At 33.3% G+C, this 13,538-nt stretch overlaps 1 protein-coding gene across 1 annotated transcript in view; it reads right to left on the bottom strand.

Moving 5' to 3' along the window:
- The window catches only part of LOC145268037 (uncharacterized), an 844,587-nt gene that overhangs the window by 553,141 nt on the left and 277,908 nt on the right, over positions 1 to 13,538 (bottom strand). Inside the window, exon 2 of the mRNA XM_080123346.1 lies at positions 11,547 to 11,677. The gene's annotated coding sequence lies outside the window, so the exon portion shown is untranslated. The remainder of the gene's footprint in view (positions 1 to 11,546; positions 11,678 to 13,538) is intronic.

The following is a 13,538-nucleotide window of genomic DNA, read 5'->3' as shown; positions in this document are numbered from 1 at the left end:
AAAAATGATAATTTGGATCTAAGTAGGCGTACGTCGACATAATTTGTATCTTCCCTGCGTTCACAAATATACATTTTATACATTTAACTGCGTTAATTTTTAATGTTTTGATATCCAAGTGACCTCAAGTCATATGGTACGCAAATACTGCTACAGAGCCAAATATTCTAGTTGATGGAACCCAAGTCATATATTTTTAAAACTTTTCAAATCACTATTATATATTGGGTACAAAATAATAATCAATAGAGAACTGTAATTAATACATACGAAATTTGTATGAATTAAAATATATTTAAGCGTATTTTACAGCTGGGCAACACTGGGCGATCTTCTAGTAATTATATAAACTAGTAGAGAAGGAATGTAAATAAAATGAGGAGAGAAAGGGTGGGAGTGTTATTAATTAATAAATTTTCCCTCTAGCTCCTGCTTTCTCGCCCCCTCCCAGGTTTACGACTTCCGGTTGCACATGCGTACATAAACATAAACCCAAAACAGCGTAAACAAATAAACACAAATCGCTGGACCGGTTTTGTTCGAACAAATGGACGTCCTTAGAAAAGCGAATATCTTAAATTTATTGAATAAAAAAAACTTCAAGATATGGAAGACAAACGCAAAACATGATTACAAATAATACGTATAATCATCGGCCTGTTTCATATATATGATATATATTATACTAAATAATCAACGCGAGAATAAAACGTATTGTTTTACTGTGTACGTTTTCTGCGTCCCAATTTTTTTCCCCGTTTAAATTATCCAAATGAACAATTGTTAATAATTTCTGTTTTTTTTTTACATCGTTCATTTCCGTGTTACGTTTAAGTTATTTTAACGTAATTTTCTCACAAATAAATCTACTTTAATCCGTTGAGAGCAATTTACAACGGCGATTTACCCACCACCTTCCTTTTAATTCATTCTCCATTTTAAATACACCTTTCTTAAAAAAAAAACATTCATACATTTTTTCTACACTACCTAAATAATCCCGAAAATATGTTTTTTTAAATTGCGTTAAAAATAAATAATCAATTTCTAATCAGTTTCTAGTTTAGTTCCTATTTACTTGCCTCGCCACGAGGACAGTTAGACACAAGGTCAGTTAATGTGAGGAAAATCCAACTTCCCCCAAAAAGTCAATCTGGATAGAAACAAAGATAAAAATTGTCTCAGTTATTAAGGATTTCTCTTTCACTACAGAGGACAGAAAAGGCGAAGTGTAGCACTAGAATAATACACTGTGATCTTGGCCCACAGTCCAGGTAGAGAAATAAAAAAACGTCTTAAACTGGAAAGTTTAACGAAATAATGTATCACTCGGACAAGAAATTTACTCTTCTATAAATATAAAAGCGAAAATGTGTGTATGTATGTATGTATGTATGTATGTATGTATGTATGCGTGTATATATGTATCGCAAAAACTTTCCACACGGATCACGGATTTTCGCCAGATCGGTATCATTTTAAACTTCCAACCGTCGCCCGACAAATATCGAAAAATTGGCCAAAACTTTAATTTCTTCACTCTGAAATCAGTAGTTTTCTACAGGGGGTCAGCAAAAACCGTCCTCTCATGACGAGTTCGCTTCTACGCATGCGTCATACAACGTCGTAACCTGAATTACTTTAAATATTTGAAAATGCGTCACAAATTCGGCGACGTTGTCTTAGCTCAGTTGCTTAGAGCGCAGCCTCATTATCTAAATGTTTTGGATTCGAATCCTGGTGTGAGATGTCTTTTTTGTTCGATTTTTTAAATTTTAATATTGAAGCAGGGTTATTTAAGCCATTTTCACGTGTTTTTTTTTGGGGGGGGAGATATTTTTCACGTTCGTTTTTCTGTTTTTTTCTGTTTTTTTTTTTACTTCGTTTATTCTTAAGTTTTCATTAACACCTCCAACCCCCGCCCGGCCACACACACTCAAAAACAACCGGGCAACGCCGGGTACCCCCCGCTAGTTGAAAATGAAAACCAAATTTATCAAAAATTTATGAACGATTTGTTAGCTTTAGCAAAAAATGTTTTTTGATATTTAAATAAGTGGGTAAAAATAATTAATAAGTTTTCCAAACGTCACGTTTTCTGTTAGTCATGTCACTTGTTTTAAATGAAATTGATTTTTATCTATTTGCCGCCATTCTTGTTAAGTTTCACACCCCTTAAGAAGTGCGACAAACAAACAAACAAAAATAAATTCCATATTTAAAAGTAATTTGATGTCCAAAATCTAAGGCAAAAAATTTTCAAAAGCCAATAATTATGACCCATTAACCGTAAATATGTGGATCAAACGCCTTAAAAACTCCCTTAATCCTACCTCTAACCCTAGGTACGAGTGGCAAGCCTCCTCTTCTTAAAACTTTCTTTAGCTCTAACAATAACGCAAAGTCTAAGTGGCAACCTCCTCACCAAACAAAGTTCCTTGGTAAGCTAGATACTTATAAGTATCTAAAAAAATCCTTTCTTAAAGAAAAGTGTGCCTTATCATTCATAAAAAATAAATTAAGTCAACTGTCCTAAAACGCTAGAATGGTCTCGAAATGGTGAATTATTTTACATTAAATTTATGTTAAACTAACCTTCACTATAAATTCTAAAATTGTTTTTGTTTTGTTTCTAGCAAGTCTTCAAGATGTTCACACATAATTTTCCTTAGCTCTATCATTAACCCAAAGTCAGATTGGCACCTTCCCCACCCTCTCATAATTGCACAAAGACCCTTCTAAAACTACACATAATCGTCTTTAGAAAAAGAAAAGAAAACGCGCACAGGATTTATCTCTGATAGAAAAAAAAAATGTTTAACTGCCCTAAAACGCTAGAATGGCTCAAAATGTGAAATCGTTTAACATTAAATTCTAAAATAATACTTGTTTATCTTTCATTAAAGTTTTTTTAAAGTATTCACACGTAATTGTTTACAAAGGTAAAATAGCATATTTTGGAGAGGTGGTCAGATGGGGTGGGGTGGGGGTTAACGGAAGGTATTAATCTACGATAATACCAAAGAAATATTGCAACATATTCATTTTTAAACAGTCCTAGATTTCGATTTCAGTTATTTGTACATATAATGCATTACAATTCAGCTTTGAGTTCTTTAACTTCTTTTCTTTTAATGGATACATAGCATTTTTAAGGAATTGCAAAATATTTATGTGCATTTACTGCAGATTATTTAGCAACCATTCATTTCTGGAGATTTTCAGTAGCATATTCTAATTCCTAGCACAAAATACACTTATATGGTAAATTTCATTGCTTAATCTTCTGTTTTAACAAAGATATAGCATTTTTACTGAAAAAGTTGTGTAAAAAATGTGACAAAACGCATATGGTCTTATAGAATAGGGGAAAATATCTAAACGTGTGAGACACAAAAATAGTCATAACTTCCTTAATTTTTATTGGATTTAAAAAATTAAAAAATATTCTTTCTTAACTCATCAAGCTCTTTCTATGTATTTCAATATTTAAATATTTTAAGCTATTTCAATTTTTTCATGTGTGTTGCTTCTTTGTTTTGCTCTTTTTCAATGTTTTAAATCAGATGCTAATACTTAAAAAAATAACTTTACTTTTTCTACTGAGTAGAATATTGAAAAAAAAATTTTTCAACTTGTTAGATACATGCAAGATCACATTCATTTTTTAAATCTAAATTAATAAATTAAATGAAATGTAATCTTAAAAAGATAAAATACAAGTTTAATTAGAAATTGAATAAAAAATTACCTTGGATTTATTTTATTTAATGTACATTCTATTCCGCTCTAAAACATTATCTTTCATCTAACAATTAATATTATGTATATAAAATTTTCGATGATTTTTTTAAAAGTGCAACAGAATGTACATTACATAAAATTTTTTGATTCAATTTAAATCAAATTTTTATACCTTATTTTGTAAAATTTATAAAAGTGGACTTTAAAGATAAATAAATTTCAAATTGAATCTTGTACCTTTATTTTTAAGCCTATAGTAAAAACATTTTGTTTAACAATTTTCATGCCTTGGATGAAATGCTTTTCTAACTTGTATATATACATGTGTGTGTGTGTGTTTTTATGCAGCACGGAGCGAAAGCTTCAGATTAAAGAAGCTCTGATAAGAGACTTCTCTAGAATCCTCGTTCATAACTGTATTTTTATTTTTCATGAGGTGTTTTTTAGGGTGGCACATTGATTAGAAAGTTGGTCTTTGACTTGTCGTTGTGCCGGGCTACACGTCCGTGGAGAAAATTGGGTTCGTCTCTTGACGGCTATCTCTCTGGTAATATCACGTGGTGTTCCCTGGAATTCGAGTGACAACAAATCTCCCCAAGATTACCAGTACCACCCTTGCTTTTATCTCCACGATAATAAATTAAGTGTCTTTCAAATATCTGGGCATTTTCTTTGCGTATTTTTTTTTTGGCTTTTCACTAATAAAAATCTCAATTTCTTCTTCGTACATATTAATGTTGGGACGATTACTCGCAATCTGAATCGGAATCAGGAAATTCGGAACATTTTGTGGTATCGGAATTGGTATTGGAATCTAAAAAATGTGTGTGAAATATTAAATATTTATGGATTTAAAGTACCCGTAAAACTAAAATCTATAGATCCATCCGCCCCACAAGTGTGTTTTTTTCTGTTTGAAAAAATATATATGCACATTTAACGTGTATTCTCATTGTAATCGAAAAAATAACATTATAGTTAAATATTTAGAGATTTATAAAAAAAAAAAATAGGAATCGGTAATTGTATCGGATTGGGAAAATATTGGAATCGTCACATCATTGTTGTATATAATCACCTTAATCGATCATATTCCGGATAAAAGCCGTAATGAAACGAGTTTTTATCTTTTTTTTCTTTTTCGAACAATTATTTCCCAAACAAATGGGGAAAAAAGACTCTTATCCAGTAACGAAATAATCCAAATTCTATTAAAGCTTCGGCAATCTTCAAAAACACTTTAGAAAAAATCTTCTTGGTATTTTTTTTTTTTTTTTGCTGTGCGATAGTATCGTTAATTATTCAGCCATTCAAAGTATTCCTCTGTGTTTATCTTGATGTTTTTTGATGAGTTAAAACATTAGCACCAGAATGATTGGACGCAATTCGAAAAGATTGAATGCTACGCCCAAATAATGAAATTTTACATCTAAAAAAAGTGAATTATCTCCCTTTCTGTCTGAAAAAACAGCCTTTCATTCATTTAATCTATTTTTCTTAATTAATATTCATTACTTATCAAGGCCCAAATTCCACTCGGTCTAAGTCTGGCAGAAATAATATTATTAGACAGCTAAAAATTGTGTTCACGTTGAACTTGAACTCCTCTAGTCGATTGGGAAGAATCCCTGCGGTATTTTGTTCCACAGACGGGCAGATCTTGGAAAGAAACTTTTCTCATGGAAGTTTCGTTTGGTTTTAGACTCGGTGAGTGAGCAAGAAAAATTAATGAGATTTGTAGCTAAACGATTTTTGTCTTGAATATTTTACAGTAGACGATAGATAGAAGTTAGGTACCTAACATAAAAATGACGTTATAGTAGAGAAACTCTAGAAACGTCTCTTTTGTGAGAAATACGTGGAAGGGAAGGTAAGAGGAGGTTGCTCACTAGAGTCGTTTTTGTATTCCGTCAAGGAATGACAGGATGCATTGAGCAGCAACTCTCCATTTTAGGACTAGCTATCTATCCATCTATATAATATTTTGCTTGTTCCTTCTGTATTTAGTCTGTGCTTTGCAATAGACCAATGCATTTTTTAAAGGCCAAACTGTTTCGAAAAAGGCCAAATTCGCGAAATTTGGCTATAAAAAGGACAATTTAGCAACCCCGATCAAAAATATTAGCGTGATCTCCCTTTGAAGTAGCCTCGTTTTTGGATATCCTTATAAAAATATAAGATAATTGTTGCAATTGTATAAGAAAGGAACTCGTAATAATCTTGACGTACAGCGGGTTTTCACCCCCCCCAAAAAAAAAATCAGCGAAACGTTACGTAAAAAATAGAACATTCAAAAGAAACAGCGCAAAGAAAGCATTGTTTGCCAAGAGATGTTGGTCTGGAGGAGTTAATTAAAGGTGGTCTCTTACAATGTTATTTTATTGTTTGTATTTAACTATGTAGCACACTATTACTTTCTGAGTATTTATTAATACTTATTAATGCATTACATTTGGATCCGTTCTATATTTAAAATACAATGGACATCATTTTATGTAGAAATGTTAATAAACTCATATTTGCTGCATGTTATTGATTGTTCTGTTTAAAAACCTAATTTTCTTTGTCATATCCAGAAAAAATATGAGCTTTATAAAAAACATATTTGTTGATTTGATATAATTTTCATTCTATGGAATTTCCAGGAATCCTGCTACCAATTATTATACAAAAGCTGAGTTAATCAACGTTTGTTTTCATAAAGACATTTTCCACATATTTTTTAATCGCGTGAAATCAATGTTAAAATGTTCGTTATTTATTGTAACTGAATTGTGTTATTATTTTTTTTAATCCATTTTCATTGTTCTTTATTAACCATAATTTGCAAATCATTAACCGAGTAATACAGCATTATACAGCATAATCATAATTGTGTGAAATTTGAAAAAGATACGTCCAGCCGTTTCGGAACCTATGAGGAAGGAAATCACACACACATATACACATACACACACAATGACTTTTATAAAATCGTAGAAAAACACGTTGATTAAGTGACTTTTACTATAATTATAGATTCCGGCATATCAATTATAGAAATATTAAAAAAAAAAAAAAAGAAAATGATTTTTGATATTTTTGTATGTATGCCTGTGAGAGTAAGTGTCTTGTATTGTGTAGGATGGCTGAACATGTTTGAGTGTATTTTGTTGCTATGATTATAAGTGTATACATACGTTTGCGCGGTTACAACTATTTTAGCGATTGTGATTTTGTAGGGATGTTTATGAGTATATATGCGTTCGTTTCGTGTAATGATGTGTATGCGTGCTACTTACGCGATGAGCGCTGCTATAGTTAATATAGTTTTTACTACAAATCTATTTACAATATATAATGTCACTTTCTGATATTATATGAGTATATGCATAAGAGAGAAATAAAAGATAAAACAAAGATCATCCAAATAGAAACAAAGTAAATTCAAAAGCAACGTTCAGCCTGACCAGTACCAGATGGGTAACCATTTGGGAAGGCGAGGCGCTGTATGTACCGCGAGGTAAAATATCAGGTTTAAAAACTGGCGCGGTCTATCCTACTCTTGAGGGTAGATGGTACTCTCTTAAGCTGTGGTAGGCACCCCATCTAGTGAAAGCGTCAAGATAAAAAATACCCTTGATAGCCCTGGCGAAGCATCAAGTATTCAGCTACCAACAAGATTCGAATTACTCTACAAACTCGTGTAATGAGTTGAATCTCGGCTACGGCCGCACTGGATGGATGGATGAAAGAGACATGCTAGAAATGAAACATGGAACATTTAGATGTACAACAGATAGAAGAAAGACTAAAGTGCGAATGAGCGGGGAAGGAGAGCTTGTAAAAGTAGGTTGAATGTACGCAGACGAGGCGGAAGGAATGGGATATTCTTCATGCATAAGTAAACTGAAGAAACGTCTGTATAACAGGAATATTTAAGTAATATATGTGTAAAAGTAGGAGGTTGGCGTGTAGAGAGTAGAAAAATGTAAGATCGGAAGGCAGAGAGAGAGAGAGAGAGAGAGAGAGAGAGAGAGAGAGAGAGCGGGGGAAATAGATATAAAATAATCATTAAATAAGGATAGCGTTACTATTAAGATATATGCATATATTGTTACATAATCACCGCGTTCGATTATATGCTCTAAAGAGACAATTTTAAATTTCCAATTTTTAGCTGACGGAAAATATATTTTGCTTTTTGTTTTAACTATCGCCGAGGCAAAAAAGGATCAGAGAAAAAGTTGTCAAAAGTGTAACGAGAGAAAGAGAGAGAGAGAGAGAGAGAGAGCGCAGGGAGAAGGATAGAGGATGAGAGAGTCAAAGAAAAGGCTCAACAGATATGAACACCCCCTCCACTCCCCAAGTCAGCAATTTGACGCAGTCACGTACCACCCAACCCCTTTTGGTTTCGTGCCAACTACCGCTAAAAATGGACAAAGAAAAAAAAGAGAGGCAAGCAAAATATTGGTGAAAAATGTGAAAGGAGAGAAAGAGAGGAAGGACAAAAATGAAATACATTTTTTTTTTATTGGACACTTCTCGGCAGACTGCATGTCTAATGGATGGCGAAGGAATCCCATCCGAATAGCGAAAAAGAAAAAGAGGCGGTGGACATGATGCTCGATAGAAAAACTATACGAAACAATGGAAAGAAGAAAATAGATTAACAAAATAACCAAAGGAAGAACAGGACTTGCAAAAATGTCAGTGTTCAAACTGGTTTCTGCATGAGATTGCATTGTTGAGACGACCTCTGTCATCAAACGATATTTTTACTGATGGATTTGAAAAGCGAAAGCCGTCGAAGGAGATGATGGCGACATGTGCCTAGAGTTGCGGACATGCTTGTGGCCACGATGGGACAAGGCAAACAAAACGGAGAGCTAAAATAAAGGCAAACAGAACGGAGAGCTAAAATAAAGAAATTGCAAATAAATTGAATACAGAAATACCAAGAGACATGAACAGTTGAACCCCCCTCAAAAATGACCGAAATTAACAGAAACTGTATGCATATAAACGGATAAAAAACTGACACAAACGACAAGGAATTAATTTTAAATTTGACCGCCTCTTGCTTTCTCTAATTTTCGTTCGCTTTGTTACCTTTTATTTTGAAGTTTATATTTATTGATATATTTTTCGTCGGCAGTTTTAGACATTAGTGTAAGACATTCCCATCTTCATGATTTTTTTTTCTTTTTTTAATCTCACCTTCCTTTCTTCCTCCCCTCAATTTTTGTAATAAATTTAATTTAAAATTAAACATTGTGTTTGCGTTTTGTTACTTTCATATGTTGTTCATTCGTCTGTACTATATTTTCCGGGGTTTAAAAGAATCTTTTCCATCTCCATTTGTTCGCCAAAGTATATTGAACCCAGATGACATTTTCCCCTCTTTTTCTTCATTTTATTTTATGTTGTTGCATGAGCGCTTTACATAATCCAAACGTGGAGTGTGATCGTAACAATATATATATATATATATATATATATATATATATATATATATATATATATATATCCATGACTACTTCATTTAATCACATAAATTGATATACGAAAGTATAATTTATGCGTAAACTAAGTATTTACTTCAACAGTACTCAATACATAGGTAGAGCTAGGTAAGTAAATATATATGGAAATTAAGCTACACAGAATATTCCGCGTTTCATCCACAGACTTATGCGAAGAGTTGTTGTAATTTCGCGTTTTTATATACGCATATTCTATTGTATTTTAGCAAGCCGATCAGCTTCCTAGTTTCCTTTGTTCTGTAAGTGCCTGTCCATTGGCTGATTAGGAAAGTAGCGGTGGAACTTAGGAAACTGATTGGCTAACTAAAAATTTAATAGAATATGCGTATATAAAAACGCGAGACTATAACGACTCTTCGCATAAGCTTGACAAATCCCAGTGTGGATGAAACGCGGAATATTCTGTGTAGCTTAATTGCCACATATATTTTTCTAACTTACTATATATATATATATATATATATATATATATATATATATATATATATATATATATATATACTCAAAACCTTTGGATTAGATGGAGGAGAGACTAAAATTTTCTGCTATGGTTTTAAATGTTCTAAAATAACAGCAAAGGGAGACTTGATTCCAAATATTTATCATATGTTATATCTCACCTCTTTTGGAAATAGAACACGATTATGAATATATCCAGTATCAAATAATCCTTATACATTGTGAAATTTACTTTATGTATGAAAACCAAAGAGGGGAGACATAATACATGAGAAATATTTGGAATCAAGTCTCCCCTGGCTGTTATATCAGATCATTTGAAACCATAGTTGCACGTTTTAGACTCCTCTCGATCAAGGCCAGAGGTTTAGGGGAACTATCAGATATTTTGTAATTCATATGTAAAACTAGAAAACCAAAATGACTACGATTGAAACATTGGTAAATATCGCAAATAATATTTTTCCAGGTTTTAAGCAATGTAATGCTTCATGTTTTAAGCGTTGACTAATGTGGTAAACTCAAAGCGCGCATATTTTTGCTTTATACCCGAAAAAATACTTATTTACAGAAAGTTTAAATGTGATATTCGTTTTCAGCACATCCGAAAACCTATTGAAAACAAGTTTTTAAGGTATTTTTTTTTGTCGGTCTACCAGACGACAATGACCAAATAAACACCATCCTTAAAAAAATAAGAGAGCCCCTCCTAAATAAAAAGTGGCTATAAAGTGGGTGTTCGTTTTATGTAAAATTAATATGGAAAAGTGATCTTTCATTTTTTTAAACTATAATTTTTTCATATTTTGGAAACTACTCGTTTCCTGGAATTTTAATATTCATTTTCATTTTCAGCATCCTCGAAAACCTATAATAGTGGTAATTTTAAAGGAGGTTTGGGGGTAGAAAGGTACTGCGCGTTTACCGAAACATATCATAGCTGTAAAAAAGTGCCAAAATAGGGTCTGTATGATAAATGGCGCCTTATTGTGCGACCTTACGGGCAAATGTCACATAAGTCACTACACAATTCAGGTCATTACCTTTCCAACGAACCTTCATTTGTTATATTCTGATCAATAGTCGTTGTCATTTGGATTATTTTTAGACAATCGGATATTTTTTAGAAAAAAAAAACATGAAAGTACAGAAAAAAAACAAACAACAAAATGTATAAAAGAGTTCAGTTTCCACTAGAAAATGGGGAAAAAATTCAAAAATAGAAAAACAAAAACAGGAATCATTTATGTATATTAGTTTTTCAATAATCCGGCAGGAAACCTAAGTTCCTTGAAACAATCTGGACAATATTCTAATATATATATATATATATATATATATATATATATGTGTGTGTGTGTGTGTGTGTGTGTGTGTGTGTGTGTGCTAAGGAAAATTACCAGTTCAATCAATATAAAAGCATGAATGTTAACATTTAACGTATATGAGTAAACAATAATATGTTAAATTCAAAGTACCTAGTTGTTATTTACATTGTTACCTGCCGAATACCAATTGCAGCATTCCTGATATTTTCTGAAATTGATTTCTGAAATCACAGGTTTACGCTGAAGGATCGTATAACAGATTCCAGCAATAATTCTAATATCAGATTTATCTCTCCTAGTATAATCAGTTAAAATGTTTTAGATAGGATAATACCGAGCATTAAATCCAAGGAATTTCATGAATTATGATTATCCTCTAAGTAACTCTTCATTCGTATGTGTTAATAATCATTTTTTGTGTCGCTAAAACGAAATTAATAAGCAGCATAGATAGTTGCGATTGGGGAAAAGAATACAGAATTGTCCTTACCTTTCGATGCTTCAGTCTGTTTCTGTGAGTAAAAACGACTGTGAAATATTTCCATGTACTTGCTTTTAATTAATGCTTGCTAATCCTAATCGCTATAGAAAAGACCTTTCTTTGGAATGCTCCTCCAAGTTCTGCGAAAAACAAAAAGAAATTGCGCTTAACAAAGGGTCAATATTTTCTGTGTGAGTGTAGATAAAGCAGTAGTTGACATATCGTCAATAAATTAATACAACTAGCACAGTGAACATTTCCTGTGAAAAGAAAAATGTATATAAAGATGATTATGCCTAAATGAACTTATACGAATGGTAACGCCGCCCTCCCTAAGTACTGTAAAGTTTTTGTGTGTGTATATATATATTAATAAAATGAAAACGACAGTTTTTGTGTAATCTACCAACGTAATAGATGTACTGAGACAAAATTTACCAAAGCAATCGATGTACTTAGACTACAGCTCCTTTCAGGACTGCCAGCAACCACTGTAAAAGAGTAATAAAAATGCAACAGGGCTATATACTCAGTCCGTTAAATCCAAAGTAGCTGAGCAGCGGCTTGGCTCCCACCAGTTTTGGCAAATAGCAAACAGGATCCTGAACGGAAGCGTGCGTTCTATCCCAACCATCATCAATGGACATGAGGTAATCTCGAAACCACCAGACAAAGCCAAATTATTTGCCAAGAACTTTGCAGCTAATTCTACCCTATGCGTCCAAGGCCATCAACTCCTCGAATGTCCTCCTATAACAGACAACCCGCTATGCAACACATAAATATCTGTGCATTATGTCGCCAAGCTAATCAAGAACCTTGATTCCAGTAAAGCAACTGGCCCTGACGACATTCAAATTATAATGTTGAAAAAGTTTCAACCAAAACTTGCCTTCATACTTACAAAACTGTTTAAGCGTTGTCTTAAAAAGAATTCCTTCCCAACACCCTGGAAAACCTCATCAGTATACCCTGTATTTAAGAATTCAGGCGACAGGTCATCTCCCTCTCAGTACAGACCAATAAGTCTCCTGTGTGTCATGAGTAAGTTGCTGGAATCCATATTAAATATGGAAGTAGTAAAACACCTCAGCAGAAATAACCTTGTTAGTGACATGCAATATGGTTTCCTCTCTGCTCGATCTACAGCAGAGATGTGCTAACGGTTTTATCTCATAGGATTAGTGAATCTCCCGACAAAGGTTTCCTTTCTAGAGCAATTGCTCTTAACATATCAAAGGCCTTTGATAAGGTATGGCATAAAAGCCTACTTCACAAGATCTCCAGCTACGGTATAACTGGAAATGTTTTCTCAATTATTAAATCATTTCTCTCTAATAGGCTCATAAGAGTAGTGGTTGATGAGCAGACATCAGAAGCCCACAGTATTTATGCTGGTGCCCCTTTAGGGTCCATCCTGGGCCCAACTCTCTTCCTGATCTACATCAATGATCTCCCAAAACACATACTTAAATCATTTGTTGACATCTATGCTGATGACACGATCATTTATGGCAACACATTGAAGGCCGTAAATGACAAAGTTCTCTCTGATTCTCTCTCCTCTGATCTTGAGCGCGTGGTACAGTGGGGAAAGAGGTGCCTGGTTACTTTTAATGCATCTAAAACCAAGATTCTAGCTTTACATCATCAACGCTCTGATCCCCATCTGGCATCAATTGAAATGGATGGCTTTCGTCTTGAGGAGGCTTCATGTTTTGAAAAGTTACTGGGATTGGCGTTTACTCCTGATTTGAAATGGAACACGTACATCAAATCTATTGCCAAGGTCGCTGGAAAAATGGAAGGATCCTTCTACCGTTCCAGTAGATATTTCACTACTGATGCAATTCTCTATCTATATAAAAGCCAAGTACGTCCAAGGATGGAGTACTGCTGCCATATCTGACCAGGAGCTGCTAAAACAGCCTATCCTGCATTTGACAGAGTAAAAAATAGACTTCGTAGCCTAGTAGGGGATGCCCTTTCTCTTCCCTTCAA

Source organism: Euprymna scolopes, chromosome 4 (genome assembly GCF_053919585.1).
Source record: "Euprymna scolopes isolate OS-2025 chromosome 4, ASM5391958v1, whole genome shotgun sequence".
Classification (NCBI taxonomy): Eukaryota; Metazoa; Mollusca; class Cephalopoda; order Sepiida; family Sepiolidae; genus Euprymna; species Euprymna scolopes.
Note: the sequence above shows the minus strand (reverse complement) of the source record. Positions and strands in the feature narration are given on the sequence as shown.